Below are 15165 nucleotides of genomic sequence, written 5' to 3' on the forward strand. Positions count from 1 at the left end.
ACTGTGGTTACTGCAGACTCAGCTCTCAAATTGTTGAAGACTTTTTTTTTTTTTTAAAGGGTAGGTTGCTATTGCATTTTAGCTTCTCCAAGCTTCTCTGTAAAATGTTTTCAGGTTAAAGCTTTAGAAACTGAAAACTTGCCTCATCATGGCTCCTTCTTCCAGGTTTCAGCTTTCAGAATTTGCCTGTCTTTGTTCATTCTCCATAGCTTTCAGCTATTTGGTTTTGGTATTTTGTTCAGAGTTGATTATTGTTATCTGAAGGAGAGTCAATCTGTCACAAGTTACTTGGCCATATATGAAGCAGATCTTTTTTACTTTTACTTTTTTTTCATTCATTCTCCACCCATACTCTTATTCCCTCTTCCCCATAGCCATCCATTCCATACTATTATTCCTCATAGTATTCCAGTTTTTATTCAATACATACATTTAGGCATGTGATCTTGAAAGGCATACAGTATTGTGTTAGTGTATTTATCTTACTTTACATAAAGGCTTTTTTTTTTTCAAAATTGTTTTTTGATGTCTAATCACATTGTTGTATGTAAATCTAATTCATAGTCTCCAAGAGCTGCACATATTCCATTGTATGAACATATAAAGTTTAATTTATACATTTTCCTAAATAATTATATCCATCTCTTTCCTGAATAAATGTGCCTGATAGAGTCTAAGCATTTTATATGTGCTTTAATTTACATTTTTGTCTATTTTTCTATTGAGCTTACTGACATTTTATATTTTCAGCAGTAACTTTTATATTCTACCTCAGAATTCTCTACTTGTTCTAGGTGTTCCATACATATTATCCCAGTCTGTCATCTGTTAACTTGATTATGGTGTCCTTCACTTAAATAAAACTTTTAATTTTGAGTAATTGAATAAATACTTTTTCTTATAATTTGAGAACTTAAGAAATACTTCCTGATTTGAAGTCATAAAGATACTATACATTTCATTATATTTCATTTTCAGTTATTCATATTTAGGTCTTTAATTCATTTGGGCTTTTTTGTATGCAGTGTGAGATAGGAATCTTTGCTTTTCAACGTGTCACAAGTTTTACATTTACCCTATACTATATAAGGTATGGTTTTGCCAATACAATTTACTAAATAAAATTTTCTGATTTGGGATATTACCACAAACATATAACCAACTGTCATATATAAGAAGGTCGTTTCTAGTGTATCTATTCAACTTGATTGGTTTATTTGATATTATAGTTGTATACTACTGTTTTATGAATATAATTTATGCTAAGGGTAGTCCTATTTTTAAAATTTTTCCCAGGTATTCATAGACTATTATGTTCCACAAAATTTTGCAATCAGGTTTTCTCTCCCTAACCCAAGAAAATATTCTTGGGAATTTAATTAGAAATACATAGAATTTTAAAGTCATTTAAGGGAAAATTAATTATTTTATAATATTAAGCCACCCTACTTTTCAGTGTCGTAGAGCTTTTGACTCAGATCTTCTAAAAATGTCCTTAAGAGTCTTTAAAATGCTTCCATGGAGGTCAGAGCTTATCTTCTATTGCACTTTCTAATGATTATTACTGGTATAGATAAATGCTATTGATTTTGTTTCTGTTTTGTGCATTTTTTAATTGAAATTCTAGTTAACATGTTGTGTAATAATAGTTTCAAGTGTACAATAAGGTGATTAACACTTCAAGACAACACCCTGTGCTCATCAAAGGACATTCCTTAATCCCCATCACCTCTTTAACCCATGACCCCACTCACCTCTCTCCTGGTAACCATCGGTTTGTCCTCTATATTTGAGAGTAGGCATCTAGGTTTTACCTCTGCCTTTTTATTTTTTTAACCTTTGTTCATGTGTTTCTTAAATTATGCATATGAGTGAAATCATGGTATTTATCTTTCTGTAACTTATTTCACTTAGCATCATACTCTCTAGCTCCATCCTCATCATTGCAAATGGCAAGATTTCTTTTTTTTCTTTTTCTGAGCACTATTCAATTACACATATATACCTAAATCTTTTTTTGCTTCTCATATTGGGTTAGGGTTAAGGACAGGGTAAGTGTTTGGCATAAGGTTAGAGCCAAGATGTTACTGATTTTTACCAATTTATTTTGTAACCAGCTCCTTACTGACTTTTTTAATGCTCATAATTTGCTAATTGTGTTTAGTTGTCTTTGTGGACAACCACAACATCTGAAAAAAAAAAAAAAAACAAGAAGAGAGGAAGGAAGGAAGGAAGGAAGGAGGGAGGGAGGGAGGGAGGAGAAAAATGAGGGAAAATGGATAGTTTGCTTTCTCCCTTACAATTCTTATACCTCTGATTTTTAATTTTGTTTTTATTGTTCATGATTTCTAAAGTGGCTAACTTCTTTGTATTCTTCCTGACTTCAAAAAGAAAGTGAGTAGGTTTTTCCATTCATTAAATTTTAATGCTAAAAATAAAACATGAAATCCCTTTTTGACAACGGTACTACTAATCAGATAAATTTGAGAACAGTGAAAAGCCATGAAATGTTTGTCTTTAAACCACTAAAATATAAATTATACTACAAAATTTTTCTCTCTAGGGCCATTTTTAATCCTAAATTAATGCATAATTGACCATGACTAATACATGCACACATATGTACACATAAGTACAGCTATAACTATGTTGATAGATACAAAAAAGAGAAGATCTTAAAGCCATGTTCAACATATTCAAAAAGGAATAGGCTTATATTTTTCTTATATTGTGCTTATAAAGTTTTAGTATAAAACATATTTCTATCTCATAAAAATAATTGAGCAATTTTTTCTTGTTATGTAACCTAGGGATATCTGTACCACTGATAAAATAATCTCAGCCTGTGACTTCTGAAAGTGGGGAAAATATAGTAACATGTATATCGTCATTACATTATTATTATCATTATTACTTATATGTATTGAGTGGCTATTTTCTGTGCAATTCTTCTATTCCTTTTTGTGCAAATTAAGGTTTTTAAAATTTTCCAGAAGCACATTAAAAGACTCTTATTTGGGATTTTATTTATTTGCATCTCTATTTCTTGGTTGATATTGTCAGAGCTGTCAATCTTGCAAGTTTTTTTCAAAGATTAATTTGGGTTCTTTTAATCTTTATTTCTTATTATATCTCATTTCCTTGTTTTTTGCCCCTTTTGTTTGCTTTACTGCTTTGATTGATGCTGGGTTGCAGTGGAGGCATTTTTGGTTAAGCTTTCTGTGTGTTCTAAAGTATACAAGATTTGACAACCATTGGTCTATAACCATTGTTCTCAACTATTCAATAATGAGGCTGGCTGTAAGGCTTTTGAAAAACATACTCCTGAGCAAAGCATTTAATGGTTATGATTCAGTTGAAGTGGGCTGCCACATGGGAATCTATGTTCTTAGAAAAGTGCTCAGGTACCCTATCAACAAGAGTTGGAAATCCCCAAATTTGAGTCACTGTAAAACACAGTCCACTGCTAAAAGGATGGTAAGAGGGGACTTCTAGTGTTCTAATGATTTTTAGATAGTTTTGAGCAAAACATGAAGGTGGTGAACAATCCAGGAAGAGAAAAAAAGGTGTTAGTAAAGAGCAACAGATGAAAAAAAGGAAGGTCAGCTCTTAAAAAGAAAAACTTCCTCTTTTTAAAATGTGGAATGCAAGAGATGGAGTGGCAGAAACAAGAAAGGTGAAAAGAAGCCATAGCTTAAAGCCATATTAAGATTGGACTTTACCCTACAGGTAATGACAAGCCATTGAAGGGGAGAGGACAGGAAGTTTTGCTTGAGAAAAAAACTGTCTTAGCTACAATGGAAAAGACTAATTAGACAAGAAGCAGGAGTGAAAACAGTCTTCACCCTAGGAATGAGTACTGTAATCCAGGCAAGAAATGATGGTGGCTTAAACAATTGGGGAAAGAAATTTTTTTTAAATTTGTTTTAAATCAAAGTATGGTTGACATGCAATATTATTGTACTTTCAGGTATACAACATAGTGCTTCAACATTATGAAACACTCAGCGTTTAAGCGTAGTTACCATTGTCACCAAGTTACTACAGTATTATTGATTATATTTCCTATGCTATACTTCCCTGTGACTTATTTATTCCTGGATGTTTGTAACTCTTAATCTCTTTCCATTATTTTACCCATACCTTCATGCCCTCCTCTCTAGCAACCACCAGTTTGTTCTCTGCATTTATGAATCTATTTCTATACTGTTTTATTTTTTGTTTTTTTTTTTAGATTCCACATATAAGTGAAATTACATTTGTTATTCTCTGACTTATTTAACTTAGCATAATATACTCTAGATCCACATATCTTGTGCAAATTGCAAGATTTCATGCCTTTTTTATGGGCTAAGAAATATTCTATTTACACACACACACCCCACATTTTTATCCATTGATCCATAAAAAGATACTTGAGGTTCCTTCCATATCTTGGCTATTGTAAACAGTGCTACAATAAAAATAGGGGTACATATATCTTTTCAAGTAAGTATATTCTTTGGGTAAATACCCAGAAGTGAGATTACTGGGTCATATGATAGCTCTATTATTAAACCTTTAAGACAACTCCATAGTGTTTTGTATACACTAGCTATATAAATTTACATTTTCACTCATATAAGCATCAGGTTAATTCTGGGTTCTCTGTTTGCTTCTAATGAAGCACTTTTTTTTTCTATTTGTCTATTTATGTACCAGGACTATAACGTTTTGATTACCATAGATTTACAGTACACTTTGAAATCTGATTAGGTTAGCTCTACTTTTGTTCTTTTTCAAAATGGGTTTGGTTGTTTGGGGCCTTTTGTGGTTATACAAATATTAGCCTTATTCTAGTCCTGCAGAAAAAAAATAATTTTTTTATTGGAATGCCATTGAATCTGTAGATTGCTTTCTGAAGTATGGATATTTTAACAATATCAGTTCTTCCAATCAATAAGCATAGTATATCTTTCATTTATTTCTGGTATCTTCAATTTGTTTGATCAATATCTTGTAGTTTTCAGAGTACAAGTCTTTCAACTCCTTGGTTAAATTTATTCCTAGGTATTTTTTTGATGCTATTATAAAAGAGATTGTCTCATTAAATCCTTTTTCTGTTACTTCATTATTAGTCTAGAGAAATACAACATATTTCTGTAATTTTCTATCCTGCAACTTTAATGAATTTATTAGTTCTAATAGTTTTTGGTGGACTCTTTAGTATTTTCTCTATATAGTAACATGTCATCTGGAAATAGTGACAGCTTTACTTCTTCCTTTCTAATTCTTGGATTGCAGTTTATTTCTTACTCTTGTCTGATTGCTGTGGCTGGGATTTCCATATTCTTTTGAATAAAACTGGTTAGAATGGACATCCTTGTCTTGTTCCTGATCTTAGAGCAAAAGTTTTATTTTTCACCATTCAGTATGATGTAGGTGTGAGTGTGTCACATTTGGCTTTTCTTATATTGAGGTATGTTTCTCCTATACCTACTTTATTCAGACTTTTTATCATGAACAAATGTTGAATTTTGTCAAATGCTTTTTTTCTGCATCTATTGAGATGATAATATGGTTTTTATTCATTATATTAATTTGGTGTATCACACTGACCAGATGTGGCTCTTGAATCATTTGATTTTTGTATTCCTGAAACAAATCCCAGTTGATCATGGCAAACGATGCTTTTAATGTATTGCTGAATACAGTTTACACATATTTTGTTGATGATTTTTACATCTGTGTCATCAGGGATATTGCCCTATAATTTTTTTCACTTATAGTGCTGTCTGGTTTCATATCAGAGTAACTCTTACCTCATAGGATGATGTAGAAGCACTCTTTCCGCTTCTATTTTTTAAACTGTGAGAAAGATAGTATTTTTTTTTTTAATGTTTGGTAGAATTCACCTGTGAATCCATTTGGTCTTAGACTTTTTTTTTTATTTTTTTATTTTTTTGGTCTTAGACTTTTGAGGAGAGTTTTATATTCAGTTTTATTGGATTCAGGATTTATTGCTAGGATATAGTTTTATTGTAGGATTCAGTTTTATTGCTGATAGTCAGTCTGTTCAGATTTTCTTTCTTCTTGATTCATCTAGGAAGATTTTCTAGTAATTTATCCATTCTACTTTGTCCAATTTGTTGGTGTATAATTTTTCATAGTAGTCTCTTACAATCTTCTGGTTATGTTGCAACTTTTCTTTGACTTCTGATTTTATTTAAGCCCATTTCTTCCTTCCCTCCCTCCTTCTCTCTTTCTTCTGGGAAAGTTTTATTTAGTTATACCAATTACTGAAATCATTGAGTTATTATAGTGATAGTTGTATGATAATCTACTAAAATACCGTTTTAATATTGCTTATCACCATTATAATTCTTTTTCATAGCATGCCTTTAAAGGGTTTTCAACTATAGTTGATACACAATATGTTACATTAGTTTCAAATGTACTTCTCCAAATATTATGCTACATGCAATACACAAGTCTGGCTAATGGTTTAGCAATTCTGCTTCTTCTCAAAGGGCCAGCTATTGGTTTCTTTGATTTTTTTTTTTTTTTTTTTTTTTTTTTAGTATTTACTTCATTTATATCTACTGTAACTTTTGTATCATTTCCTTCCTTTTACTAACTTCAGGGTTTATTTTTTGTCTTCTAGTTTCTTTAGGTCTAAGGTGAGATTGTTAAAGATTTTTCTTGTTTCTTGTGGTAGGTTTGTATTGCTATAAAATTTCCTTTTAGAACTGCTTTTACTGCACCCCAAATATTTTGAAAGATTGTGCTTCCTTTTTCATGTGTCTCAAAGTAGTTTTTTCATTCACTCTTGATTTCTTCCTTGACCCATTAGTTGTTTAGTGGCATGTGTTCTGATTCCTCCCAGATTTTTTTCTTGTAATTAATTTCTAGTTTCACAGCACTGTGTTCAGAATAGATACTTGATATGATTTCAATCTTTCTTATTTTTTTAACAATCTTATTTATTTGAGAGAGAGAGAGAAAGAAAGAAAGCACACGCAAGCATGAGCTAAGGGGGGTGGGGAGGCAGAAGCAGATTTCCCACTGACCAGGGAGCCTGAACTGAGCTGAAGGCAAACCCTTAACTGACTGAGCTACCCAGGTACCCCTTGAATTTATTGAGACTTGTTTTGTAGCCTAACATATGATGTATCTTAGAGAATGTCCCATGGACACTTAAAACAGATGTGTATACTACTGTTTTGGATGGAATGTTCTGTATATCTTAAGTTTATCTGGTCTAATGTGTCATTCAAACCCATAGTTTCCTTATTCACTTTCCAAATGATCTATCAATTGATGTAAGTGGGATGTTAAGTTAATCCACTAGTACCATATTACTGTCAGTTTCTCCCTTTATGATTGTTAATAGTGCTTTACATATGCAGGTACTCCTATGTATGTATGTTGATGTATGTATGTAGATGTTTATAGTTCCTATATCCTCTTGTTAGAATGATGCCTTATCATTATGTTATTCTCTTGTCTTTTGTTACATTATTTGTTTTAAAGCCTATTTTGTCTAGGGGCACCTGGGTGGCTCAGTTGGTTGAGCATCCAACACTTGATTTTCACTCAGGTCATTATCTCAAGCTCCTGGGATCAAGCCCCTCATAGGGCTCCACACTCAGTGCAGAGGCTGCTTGAAAATTCTCACTCTCTGCCCCTCCCCCACTTGTGTATTCTCTCTCAAATAAATAAATGAATCTTTAAATTCTATTTTATCTAAATATTGCTACCTCAGCTTTTTTATTCCTCACATCCATTTGCCTGGAAAAATCTTTCTACCCCTCTACTTTCAGTCTGTGGATCTTAAAATATGAAGTGGGTCTCTTTTAGGCAGCATACAGATGGGTCTTATTTTTTATACATTCAGTAACCCTATGTTTTTTGGTATTTTCGGGTTTTTTTTTTTTAAGATTTTGTTTACTTACTCATGAGAGACAGAGAGGCAGAGACACAGGCAGAGGGAGGAGAAGCAGACTCCATGCCAGAGCCCGATGCAGGACTCAATCCCAAAACTCCGGGATCACACCCTGAGCTGAAGGCAGACACCCAACTGCTGAACCACTCAGGTGTCCCAACCCTGTGTTTTTTGATTAGTGCATTTAGCCCACATGGATTTCATGTAATTATTGATAAGTATGTACTTATTTGCCAATTTGTTTTGTGGCTGTTTTTGTAGTTTTTTACTGAATCATTTCTCCTCTTGCTCTCTTCCCTGGTGATTTGATGAGTTTCTTTAGTGTTATGCATGGGTAACTTTCTCTTTTATATCTATTATCATTTTTTGTACCATGAAGTTTATTTATGACCCTTAAGTATATTGTAATCTATGTTAGGTTGTGCTTGCTCAATTTCCAATACATTCTACAATACCATTTTTATTCCTACCCACGTTTTGTGTATAAAACATACTTTACATCTTCTTTATCCTCATTCTATGTTTTTTTAATTGCTAAAATGCAGTTGACATAAAATATTGTATTAATGTCAGACATACCACATAGTGATCAACAATTCTGCACATAATGCAATACTTCCCATCATAAGAATAGTTACCATCTATTACCATGTAATATTACATTACTGACTATATTCCCTATACTATGATTTTCTTTGTGTAACTTATTTTATAACTGGAAGTTCATAAATTTTAATCTGCTTCATCTAATTTTGCATCCACATAGCCCAACCTCTTTGGCAACCATCAGTTTGTTCTCCATATTTATGAGTCTGTTTCTGGTTTTCTTTGTTTTGTTGCTATTTAATTCATTATATAGTGAAATCATGTAGTGTTTATTTTCCTTTGAGTTATTTTATTCAACATGGGCTGGATCTAGAGTATATTATGCTATCATGAATGGCAAGATTTCATTCTTTTTATGGCTGAGTTATTCTCCATTGTATTTACATGCAACACATCTTCCTAATACATTCACCTATTGATGAACAGTTGGATTGCTTCCATACCTTGGTTTATGTAAATAAGTTTCAGTGAACATAGTAGTGCATATATCTGTACAAATTAGTGTATTTTTTCCTTTGGGTAAATACCCAAAAATGAGTTTACAGGATCATATGGTATTTTTTTAATTATTTGAGGCACTTCTATATTGTTTTGTATGGTGGTGGCTGCAACAATTTACATTTCTACCAACAGTGCACAAGGATTCCTTTTCCACATTCTCACCAAAACTTGTTATGTGTCTTTTTCATAATAACCATTCTGATAGAATGATTATTAAACTGATAAACTGTGGTAAACAGTTTACTGTGGTAAACAATCAGATGTGATATCTGATTGTGGTTTTGATTTGCATTTCCCTGGTGATTAGCAATGTTGAGCACTTTTATATTTGTCTGTTGGCCATCTGTATGTCTTTTTCAGAAAAATGTTTACTCAGGTCCTCTGCCCATTATTTAATCTTTTTTTTTGGTGGTGGAGGGGAGTGAGTTTATGAGTTCTTTATATCCTTTCATACACTCCTTATCAGATCCTTTACAAATAATTTCTCTCAGTAGGTTGCTTTGTCTCGTTTTCATTGATGATTTCGTTCACTGTGAAAAATCTTTCTGCTTGGTGTAATACCAATATTTTGCTTTTGTTCCTCTTGCCTGGGGAAATAAATAGAAAACTGTTGCTAACACTAATAACCAAGAGAATACTGCCTATGTTTTCTTTTAGAAATTTATGGTTCTAGGCCTCAAATGTAGGTCTTTAATCCACTTTCAGTTTATTTTTGGTATGGTATAAGAAAGTGATCCAGTTTCATTCTTTTGCATGTAGCTGTCCAGTTTTCCAAAACCATTTACTGTGAAGAGACTTTTCTCCACTGCACATCCTTGCCTCCTGTGTTGTAGGCTCTCCATATGAGTTTATTTCTATGTTCTCTATCCTGTTGCATTCACATAGGTGACTATTTTTGTGCCAGTACCATACCGTTTTAAGTACTGTACATTTGCAGTATATCCTGGAATTTAGGATTATGATACCTCCAGCTCTGGTATTTCTCAAGATTGCTTTGGCAATTTAGAGACTTTTGTGCTTCCATACAAATTTTAAGATTTGTTTCACTTCTGTGAAAAGTACTATTGGTATTTTTATTGGGATGCCATTGAATCTTTACATTGCTTTGGGTAGTATGAATATTCTAATATCAATTCTTCCAATCCATGAGCATGGTATGTCTTTCCATTTGTGTTGTCTTCAATTTCTTACATAAATATAGTCAGTTTTCAAACTATGAATCTTTTTGCCTGCTTGATTATATTTATTTGTAGATAGTTTATTCTTTTTGATGCAGTTGTAAGTGGGATTGTCTTAAATTTTTTTCTCCCACTTTATTATTAGTGTATAGAAATGAAACAGATTTCTGTAACTGATTTTCTATCCTGCACCTTTAATGAGTTCATTTATCCTAATCTTGGGGTTCCCCCCCCAACAGTGTCTTACTATTTCCTCTATACAGTTATATGTCATCTGGAATTAGTTATGGTTTTGCTTCTTCCTTACCAATTTGGATGCATTTTATTTCTTTCTCTTTTCTGATTGTTGATGAATTTCCAATGTAAGTGGTGAGAGTAGACATTTGCATCTTCTTCCTGATCTTGAAGGAAAAGCTTCACCTTTGAGTATGTTAGATGTGGGCCTGTCATATATGACCTTTATGATGTTGAGGTATGGTCCCTCTATATCTGCTTTGTTGAGAATTTTTATTGTGAACAAATGTCGAATTTTGACAAATGCTTTTTCTGCATCTATTGAAATGATCATATTTTTTATGGTTTTTGTTGTTAATGTGATATATCACATGGATTAATTGCGGAAATTAACTCATCCTTGCATCCCTGGAATAAATCCAGTTTGTTCCTGGTAAATGATGCTCCTAATGTATTATTGAATTCAGCTCATATTTTGTCAAGAATTTTGGCATCTCAGTGAAAAACCGAGACACCTGCACCCCAATGTTTATAGCAGCAATGTCCACAATAGCCAAACTGTGGAAGGAGTCTCAGTGTCCATCGACAGATGAATGGATAAAGAAGCTGTGGTCTATGTATACAATGGAATATTACTTGGCCATTAGAAATGACAAATACCCACCATTTGCTTCAATGTGGATGAAACTGGAGGGTATTATGCTGAGTGAAGTAAGTCAATCAGAGAAGGACAAACATTATATAGTCTCATTCATTCGGGAAATATAAAAAATAGTGAAAGGGATTAAAGGATAAAGGAGAGAAAATGGGAAATATCAGTGAGGGAGACAGAACATGAGAGACATCTAACTCTGGGAGACAAACAAGGGGTAGTAGAAAGGGAGGTGGGCGGGGGGTTGGGATGACTGGGTGACGGGCACTAAGGAGGGTACTTGACGGGATGAGCACTGGGTGTTATGCTATATGTTGGCAAATTGAATTCCACTAAAAAAATATACGCACACAAAGAATTTTGGCATCTATGTTTATTAGAGGTATTATGGAGTTTTGGGGTTTTGTAATGTCTTTGGTTTTGGTATCAAAGTAATGCTAGCATCATAGAATAAATTTGGAAGCATTCCTTTCTCTTTTATTTTTTTGGAATATTTTGTAAAGGATAAGTATTAATCCTTCTTTAAATATTTAGTAGGATTAGCCTGTGAAGCCATCTGGTTTTGAACTTCTGTTTTTTGGGAGACTTTTTGATTACCAATTCAATTTTGTACTAATAACCAATCCATTTTGATTGTCTGTTTTTTATTGATTGGGTCTTGGAAGATTGTATTTTTATAGAAAATTTTTCCATTTATTCTAGTTTCTCCAATGTTTGTCATGTAGGTTTTCATAGTAGTCCCTTATACTCCTTTATTTTTCTGTGGTGTTGGGTGTTACTTCTCCTCTTTATGATTTCATTTATTAAAGTCCTCCCTCTTTTTTCTTGATGTGTCTGGCCAATGGTTTGTCAATTTTATCTTTTCAAAGAACCAGCCCTTAGTTTCATTTATCTTTTCTATTGTTTTATTTTTCAGTCTCTATTACTTTCTTTCTTCTACTAACTTTTTTTCCTTTTTCTAATTCCTTTAGGTGTAAGGTTAGATTGTTTGAGATTTTTCTTGTTTTTTTACAGTAGGCCTGTGTAGCTATAAAATTCCCTCTAGGAACTGCTCAATAACTAAAACATTTTGTTTTCATTTTCATTTGTCTCCCAGCATTTTTTAAATTTCCTCTTGGATTTCTTTCTTTACCTATTGATTATTTAGTAACATGTTGTTTAGCTTCCACTTGTTTGAGTTTTTTCCCAGTTTTTTCATTATGATTGATTTCTAGTTTCATCTGTTGTGGTCTAGAAAGATAGTTGAAATGATTTTATTCGTCTTGAATTTATTGAGAATTATTTTGTAACCCAACATGTGCTGTATCTGAAAAGAAAGTGTACTCTGCTGTCTTGGGGTAGAATATTCTATACATAACTCTTAAGTCCATCTGGTCTAATCCGTCATTCAGAGCCACTGTTTTGGGGTTGTTTTTGTTTGTTTTTTTTATTGACTTTTCTTGATCTATCCATGATCCTGGGGTGGTTATTTATTGAGGTGATGCTACATTTGGTACATAAATATTTACAACTGTTATATACCCTTGTTGGTATTATCCCTTTATATAATTTTCCTACCTTTTGTTACAGTCTTTGTTTTTAAGTCTATTTTGTCTGATATAAATATTGCTGTTTGTTGTTATTGCTTCCATTTGCATGGAATATATTTTTCCATTCCTTTATTTCCAGTCTGTATGTGTCATTAAATCTGAAACGAGTCTCTTGTAGGCAGCATGTATATGGGTCTTCATTTTTTTGTCTTTTGATTGGAGCATTTAGTTCATTTAAAGTAATTGAGTTTTTAAGATTTTTTTTTTTTATTCATGATAGACATAGAGAGACAGAAAGAGGCAGAGACACAGGCGGAGACACAGGCAGAGGGAGAAGCAGGCTCCATGCCGGGAGCCGGACATGGGACTTGATCCCGGGACTCCAGGATCGCGCCCTGGGCCAAAGGCAGGTGCTAAACCGCTGAGCCACCTAGGTATCCCCTAAAGTAATTGTTGATAGGTACATATTTATTGCTATTTTGTTATCTTCTGGTTGTTTCTGTAGTTCTTCTCTGTTCCTTTCTTTGTCTCTTGCTTTATTCCCTTGGGATTTGAAGTTTTTTTTTTACTGTTATGTATAGATTCCTTTCTCTTTATTTTTTCTATATCTATTACAACTTTTTGTGTTTAGTTATCATATACTTCATATATAATCCCCAAGTATATAACAATCCATTTTAAGAGGATGGTCACTTAAGTTTGAACATATTTAAAAGCACTGTATTTTTCTACTTCTCCAAATTTTATGTATATGATTCCATATTTTACATCTTATTTTCTTTTTTTCAAGGTTTTACTTACTTATTTGAGAGAGTGAGCGAGAGAACATGAGCAGAGGAAGAGGGAGAAGCAGACTCCCATTACAGGGCTCAATCCCAGGACTCTGGGATCATGACGTGAGCCGAAGACAGAGGCTTAACTCACTGAGCCAACTCACTGAGCCACCTAGGTGCCCTGACATCTTATTTTCTATATCCCTTAACTAGTTATTGTAGATATAATTGATTTTACTATTCTTGCTTCCAACCTTCAACCTTAGCTTCATAAGTTATTGATCTATCTTCACTCTATGTTTCATTTTGCTAGTGAAATTTTTTTTGCTATATTCTTACTGTACTTATAGCTCTTTATTTTTTCCCCTTTAAAAAGCCTCTTTAACATTTCTTGTAAGGTCACTTTAATGGTGATAAACTCTAAGACTCCAATTCTGAATAATAATTTTGTTGGTTAGAGTATTTTTGTCTGGCTTCCCTTTTAGCACATTGAATATACCACACCACTCCATTCTGCTCTGCAACATTTCTGCTGAAGAACCAGCTACCCCAGGAGCTCTTGGTAAGTAACTAGCTGCTTTTTGCTTGCTCTTTTTAAGATCTTACCCATTCCCCCTTTTTGAGGTTTTAATTATTACATGTCTTTGCGTGGACATCTTTGTGTTAATTTCGTTGAGTTTCCTGACCCTGAGCATCTGTTTCATTCCCCAGTAGAAGGACATTGTCAACTATCCTTTTTTTTTTTTTCCGAGTAAATTTATGCCCCGTTTGCACTCTCTTCTCCACTTCTCTATAATGTGAATGTTACTATGCTTGATATGTTGTCCAAAAGCTCCCTTACCCTAATTCTCACTTCTTAATTTTTGTTATTCAGCTTGAGTGCTTTCCATTACCTGTCTTCAAGATCACTGATTCATTCTTCATCCTCTAGATTCCCTCTACTGTATTTTCCTTTCAGTTATTATATTCTATAGCTGTATCTCTTTAGTAAATTTATTTTTTTAAATAAATTTATTTTTTATTGGTGTTCAATTTACCAACATACAGAATAACACCCAGTGCTCATCCCGTCAAGTGCCCCCCTCAGTGCCCGTCACCCATTCACCCTCACCCCCCCACCCTCCTCCCCTTCCACCACCCCTAGTTCGTTTCCCAGAGTTAGGAGTCTTTATGTTCTGTCTCCCTTTCTGATATTTCCCACCCATTTCTTCTCCCTTCCCTTATATTCCCTTTCACTATTATTTATATTCCCCCAAATGAATGAGAACATACACTGTTTATCCTTCTCCGATTGACTTACTTCACTCAGCATAATACCCTTCAGTTCCATCCATGTTGAAGCAAATGGTGGGTATTTGTCATTTCTAATGGCTGAGTAATATTCCATTGTATACATAAACCACATCATATTTATCCATTCATCTTTCGATGGACACCGAGGCTCCTTCCACAGTTTAGCTATTGTGGACATTGCTGCTATAAACATCGGGGTGCAGGTATCCCGGCGTTTCATTGCATCTGTATCTTTGGGGTAAATCCCTAACAGTGCAATTGCTGGGTCGTAGGGCAGGTCTATTTTTAACTCTTTGAGGAACCTCCACACAGTTTTCCAGAGTGGCTGCACCAGTTCACATTCCCACCAACAGTGAAAGAGGGTTCCCTTTTCTCTGCATCCTCTCCACCATTTGTGGTTTCCTGCCTTGTTAATTTTCCCCATTCTCACTGGTGTGAGGTGGTATCTCATTGTGGTTTTATTTGTATTTCCCTG

This window comes from Canis lupus, chromosome 5 (genome assembly GCF_003254725.2).
Source record: "Canis lupus dingo isolate Sandy chromosome 5, ASM325472v2, whole genome shotgun sequence".
Classification (NCBI taxonomy): Eukaryota; Metazoa; Chordata; class Mammalia; order Carnivora; family Canidae; genus Canis; species Canis lupus.